Source organism: Rana temporaria (assembly GCF_905171775.1).
Source record: "Rana temporaria chromosome 4 unlocalized genomic scaffold, aRanTem1.1 chr4a, whole genome shotgun sequence".
Classification (NCBI taxonomy): domain Eukaryota; kingdom Metazoa; phylum Chordata; class Amphibia; order Anura; family Ranidae; genus Rana; species Rana temporaria.
The window spans coordinates 208,221-215,197 of record NW_024404432.1 but is presented as its reverse complement, the minus strand read 5'-3'; the positions used below and the strand labels follow the sequence as shown (position 1 = coordinate 215,197).

Below are 6,977 nucleotides of genomic sequence, written 5' to 3'. Positions count from 1 at the left end.
TTGGACTGATGAAACTGAACTTCAGTCCGTTTTGAGTGAGTGAGAAACTTGTAAAGCGCAACACATGCAAACTGAATCGCCTCTGGGCGCTGTATCCATTTCATGGGTAAGGAACCCCTTGTCCTCAGAAGAGATGGGTTTTAATCTTTCTCCTGAAGGCCAAGTGGTCCGACTCGAGTCGGATGGTGGTTGGTAGTGCATTCCACAGGCGAGGTCCCTGGACTGTAAATCTTCGATCTCCTTTGGACTTGTATCTGGCTTTGGGTATCTGGAGGAGGTTTTGATTGGTGGATCGCAGAATGCGATTGGGGTTATGGGCTTTTATTTTTTCACATAGATATTTGGGGGCGTTTCCTTGAATACACTTATGTATTAGGCAGAGTGCCTAATACATAAGTTTCATCAGTTTGGACTGATCGTGTGTATAGGGCCTAAGAATTGCTGTAATCTACCGACCCCCTGGACTGGTATCAACCTTCCTGGATGACCTCTCTGCCTGGCAACCAAACTTTCTCTCTTCTGAAATCCCCACAATCATTCTCTGTAAGGCTAATCCACCTTACATACCACTCATCGTCTGCCACCCCTTTCTGACAATCCATCCATTGGCTGCCACTCGCCCAACAAATTAAATTCAAAATACAAACAATAACTGACAAAGCCACCCGCAACTCAGCCCACACCTACATCACTAACCTAGTTTCACCATACCAACCAAATCGTTCTCGTCATTCCTCTCTAGCTCCCCTATCACCTCCTCCCATGCTCACCTCTAGGACTTTCCTGAGCCTATCCCATCCTATGGAACTCCATACCCCAATCTGTCTGACTATCTTTTTCTCTGTTTGCTTTTAGATGATCCTTGAAAACCCTCCTTTCCAGAGAAACCTATCCTGTCCACACCCAACAACTGTACATTTATTTTCTCCATCAGCTCATCTCCCACAGTTATCACCTTTTGTATTATTTCACCCTCCCTCTTAGATTGTAGTCGCTAACGAGCAGGGCCGTCTGATTCATCCTGTGCAGTGCAAATTGTTGGTGATATATAAATCCTGTATTATAATAATAATGTATTCCCATGGGGGTAGTAGTTCTTGAATGTACATCAACTCTCCTATTACCCCCTCACATCCTATTATTGTGTGACCAATACCATCCAAAAAATCATTTAATTTCCCAAAGTTATCTGTCTACAAGGAGACCTGTATAGATCAAATGATGCCACCAATGAGGATGGAGGAGGACCGGAGTCACATGACTGAGAAGATACTAAACCTCACCCTGGAGATCATCTACCTGCTGACCGGAGAGGTGAGGGGGATTCTGGGAGGTCACAAGACATCACTCTTATCTCTATTAATAAAACACAGACCTGACCGGAGAGGTGAGGAGGATTCTGGGAGGTCACATGACATCACTCTTATCTCTATTAATAATACACAGACCTGACTGGAGAGGTGAGGAGGATTCTGGGAGGTCACATGACATCATTCTTATCTCTATTAATAATACACAGACCTGACTGGAGAGGTGAGGAGGATTCTGTGAGGTCACATGACATCACTCTTATCTCTATTAATAAAACAGACCTGACCGGAGAGGTGAGGAGGATTCTGGGAGGTCACATGACATCACTCTTATCTCTATTAATAAAACACAAACCTGACCGGAGATGTGAGGGGGATTCTGGGAGGTCACATGACATCACTCTTATCTCTATTAATAATACACAGACCTGACTGGAGAGGTGAGGAGGATTCTGTGAGGTCACATGACATCACTCTTATCTCTATTAATAATACACAGACCTGACCGGAGAGGTGAGGAGGATTCTGGGAGGTCACATGACATCACTCTTATCTCTATTAATAATATACAGACCTGACTGGAGAGGTGAGGAGGATTCTGGGAGGTCACATGACATCATTCTTATCTCTATTAATAATACACAGACCTGACTGGAGAGGTGAGGAGGATTCTGTGAGGTCACATGACATCACTCTTATCTCTATTAATAAAACAGACCTGACCGGAGAGGTGAGGAGGATTCTGGGAGGTCACATGACATCACTCTTATCTCTATTAATAAAACACAAACCTGACCGGAGATGTGAGGGGGATTCTGGGAGGTCACATGACATCACTCTTATCTCTATTAATAATACACAGACCTGACTGGAGAGGTGAGGAGGATTCTGTGAGGTCACATGACATCACTCTTATCTCTATTAATAAAACACAAACCTGACCGGAGAGGTGAGGAGGATTCTGGGATTCTAACATGATATTCCTATTGGTTCCTCAATACAGAGATTTCCTCTTGTGAAGTCAGGTGATCACATGACCATCACAGTGCCTCCATGTGACTACCTAAAACCTGAGAGACACAACATGGAGAAGATTCTAGAAGTCACCAAGAAGATGATGGAGCTGCTGACAGGAGAGGTGAGGAGGATTCTGGGAATTTTTTCTTGCAATTGTATTTTTATTAAATTTCACAAAATAAAGAAGTTACATTTCTTGTATGTCCCAAAACAGTATTACAGCATGAAGACGTAGATGAGTGACAATTATTGGTAGTTATGATTTATACACAGCATGTTTGTTACAATGAATGTTTTATTATATATTCAGAGTGGAAATCTTGGTGATGATAATATTGTTGTTAAAGAAGAGTATAAAGAGGAGGATGAGGAGTATGGAGTGATGGAGGAGTTTTCAGAAGGACACAAGGATATGATGGAGCCACCTAATACCAGGAACCCACCAGAGAGATGTCCCCGTTCTCTGTATTCCCGGGATTCCACACAGGAAGGTCACATTAAAGATTACAAGGTTGGTGGGACAGAGGATCTAAAACATGGACTCGTAGAGATGATGTGTGGATTTTTTTATGTGACCTTATATGTTACATGTGATATTTTCTCTCATTCTCCTGGCTTAGGGTGAATATCTGATAGATATAAAAGTTGAGAGTAAAGCAGAAGAAGAAGAAGAGAGGTATGTGAGGGATGATCAGCAGTCTATGGAGAAGGATGAAATAATAAGACTAATTATAGAGGAGGACACGCCTACAGAGATCAGCACAGGTGGGTCATTAACACTAAATACATTCCTCCACCCATACTGCTCACTGATTGGTCCAGAGTAGGGCGGTGACTGGGTGATATCAGCCTGTAATCCTCTGGTCACTTTCCTGAGCTGTGTTCCCTGTCCTGTATTTCTCTCCGATAATCTTCCTTCTCTCTGCTGCAGACATAATTAATGGATCTAGTGTGGTTTTATGGAGATTCTGGGGTTCAGCTGGCAGCAAAATTTTGATTTCCTCATAGGTGTTACTCAACCTAGGTACCTGGGGCATATGTCAGGTGTCGCCTTCCCCATGCCTGGGTCTAGCACTCATCCTATAATCCCCTCATCACTGTCACTCCTATAAAAGACAGTTCTCGTTGTTTCCTCACTCTCTGACTAAGGTCCATGAATAAAGAAATGATCTGGTAGGAGATCAGAGGACCCATTTACTAGTTACCTTGAGGGGGGAATTGTAAGATCCTCAGAGACAAAGCTGCCTGATGTGGGCAGAGTCCTGGTTTATGGGAACCAATCTGCTCATGTCTAGTAATAATCTTTGTATCTCTATTTTAGTAGATGGACGGGAGATGAGGAAAACCTCAGAGGATTGTCTCACTTTGTCTCCAGACTGTAAAGTAGAAGATGAGGACATCACACAGTATAGTCCAGGAGAAAACCCGACTACCTCAAATGTCCATCCAGCACCGCACAGTGTAGATGGACCATCGTATTCCTCTTATCCTGAGGAACCTCAGACTGTGCGGGATGGTGCCGGACCATCGTATTCCTCTTATCCTGAGGAACCTCAGACTGTGCGGGACGGTGCCGGACCATCATATTCCTCTTATCCTGAGGAACCTCAGACTGTGCGGGACGGTGCCGTCCTTCCAACAGAGAAGAGCTTTTTCTGTACTGAGTGCGAGAAGTGTTTCCAGTCTAAATACAAACTTAATGTGCATAAAAGATCTCACACAGGTGAGAAGCCGTATTCTTGTCCTGAGTGTGGGAAATGTTTTTCAGACAAGTTCTATCTTTACATACATCAGAGATCTCACACAGGGGAGAAGCCGCATTCCTGTCCTGAGTGTGGGAAATCTTTTTCACAAAAGTCCGTTCTTTACAGACATCAAAGATCTCACAAGGGGGAGAAGCCATATTCCTGTCCTGAGTGCGGGAAATGTTTTTTAGACAGGTCTGGTCTTTACAAACATCAGAGATCTCACACGGGGGAGAAGCCATATTCTTGTCCTGAGTGCGGGAAATGTTTTTCTGAGAAGTACAATCTTTCAAGACATCAGAGATCTCACACGGAGAAGAAGCCTCTTTCCTGTCCTGAGTGAGAGAAATGTTCCTCACTGAAGTCCTGTCTTCCTGTACATCAGGGATCCCACACAACCCTTGAGGTGTATTAGTGAGTGCGGGAAATGTCTTGTATATGAATGTTGCTGGACATCACAGCTCTCATGTGGGGAAGAAGCACACCCTGATATACACCTCAGATATAGTTCATAAGGAGATCAGAGAACACCAAAGACATGTGTAGCGCCTATGTACTTTACAGTACTGGTGCTAGTTAAATTTAAGTGTAGATCGGAGTGTAGTTAAACTCTGATCCAGATTGTTAGTAGCAAAATGCATTCTCTGTCTCAGCTTGACTGTGCTGTGGGCCATTCTGCTGTACTGGGGTGTTCTTCTAGCCCCGGGGGTGCAGGTGGCAGCAGGGGAGTCAAGGTTTGGGTGCTCTTTCCCAGCAGCCAATCACGAGGGTTTGTCCTCGCTGTGCATGCTGGGGAGGGGTATTTATGGGCCAGACACCATTGGTTTTGGGTCTTCTTCCTCCAGTGTGGCACCCACCTTTAGGGTGGCCACATCACGGCGCCCCGGCATTATGGCCTACCTGGCCGGGGCGTGCATGCCACATGGTGTTCCTGGTTCCGGGGCCATGTTGGCCAGGAGCATCTGAACAGCGACTGGGACCCACTGAGTGACTGGGTTCCCACTTTGAGGATCCCAAGCTGTATTTGCTGTTCGGTGGAGAGTCTGTCTGAGGAGCGCCATTGAGAGGCTGGCGGTCAAAAAGGGCCTGGACAAACCACCGGGGATCGAGGTAGCTGGACACTGCAGGATTGATCTCCTGTCAGTCGGTGCCTGGGAAACAAGTTGAAGGAGATGCAGACGTAACTCATTTAGGGGGGCATATCTCCAAGAATTCAACCCAGAAGGGACCTGTGGCAGAGGTATCTTTCTGAGGCTCATTGAGAGGGTCTGTGGCAGAGACATTCACCCAAGTTCACCAAGGAGGGTCTGTGGCAGAAACTTTATCCTACAATTGCCCGAGTGATACTCCGGCTGCCAGGTCAGTGAGAGAGGCCTGTCCGGGTACACTAGACCCACTCCGGCGGGAGTGGTGCTAATAAGTGTTACGTTTGCAAGCAGGACTGTTTCCTATCATTACGCCTGAATCTGCTGTTCTCCTTTCTTCTTCAGCTTTACTTTCCTCACCACAAGTTTACTGTTTTTACCCGGCTGGGTAATAAAGAGCACCTGTCTGGACTTTCCTTTACTTCTACTTCATGCAATACGCATTATCCACCCCTAGGAATTCGGAGGAGCCAAGAGGTATTACGCCGCCCAAAAATCCAGCAGCTCCACTGGGGGTAATGCTACACATGGATGAAGTGTTGTATTGTGTTGGCCATTGATAGCAAGAGAAAAATAAAAATTATCCAATTGTTGGTCAACCGAGTGTCTGATTTTTATCTTCAGGGGGTGTGCCTGGACCTTGTCTGGCATACTAACGATACATAATTGTCGGCCAACAAACATAGTAATGTACAAGGAATTTCAGCTCTTGAGTGCCACCCTTTGGTGCCCTTCTGCTAATTTCATGTTTGGTGAGCATTGATTCCGAGCATGCGTATTTGTACTTTCAACTTTTGTGTGACAGACTTGTGTACTGACCATCAGAAAATCTGACAACCAACGGTTGTCTGTCGCAGGGATCGACAAATCCCGGGCGCCAGGTCGCCATGGCGACTAGAAATAGTGTCCTGGCGACTTGGCTTGGAAGGTGGGCAAAAAAAAAAAATACGCAAATATACAATGTATGAACAGCGATCTGTCATTTCCCCTAGTCAGTCCCACCCCCCTTACAGTTAGAACACACCCAAGGAACATAATTAACCCCTCCCTTGCCCCTAGTGTTAACCCCTTTCCTTGCCAGTGACATTTTTATAGTAAGCAATGCATTTTTAGAACATTGGTCGCTAGAAAAATGACAATGGTCCCAAAAATGTGTCCGCCATAATGTCGCAGTTCCGATAAAAATCGCTGATCACCGCAATTACTAGTAAAAGAAAAATATTAATAAAAAAGCCATAAAACTAACCCCTATTTTGTAGACGCTAGAACTTTTGCGCAAACCAATCAAACGCTTATTGCGATTTTTTGGAACCAAAAATATGTCGAAGAATACGTATCGGCCTAAACTGAGGGAAAATAAGATTATTTTTAGATAATTTGGGGGATATTTATTATAGCAAACAGTAAAATGATTTTTCTTTGTAAAAAAAAAATTTCGCTCTATTGTTGTTTATAGCAAAAAAAAGAAAAAACGCAGAGGTGATCAAATACCGCCAAAAAAAAAAAATCTATTTGTGGGGAAAAAAAGGACGCCAATTTTGATTGGGAACCACGTCGCACGACCGCGCAATTGTCAGTTAAAAAGACGCAGTGCCGAATCACAAAAACTGGCCCGGTCATTGACCAGTAATATGGTCTGGGGCTCAAGTGGTTAAAAATTAACAAAACACTAGATGTAGCCCAATTTTTGGCGATAATGTGAAATATGATGTTACACCGAGTAAATAGATACCTAACATGTCACGCTTTACTATTGCAAA

General features: G+C 44.4%; 1 long non-coding RNA gene across 1 annotated transcript; it reads left to right on the top strand.

Annotated features, from left to right (window-relative positions):
* Positions 1-2,802: 2,802 nt before the first annotated feature.
* LOC120921731 lies at positions 2,803-3,686 on the top strand. The gene is made up of 3 exons (XR_005744935.1): positions 2,803-2,838; positions 2,948-3,092; positions 3,649-3,686. It is a non-coding gene; the product is annotated as an uncharacterized LOC120921731 (long non-coding RNA).
* Positions 3,687-6,977: the final 3,291 nt, after the last annotated feature.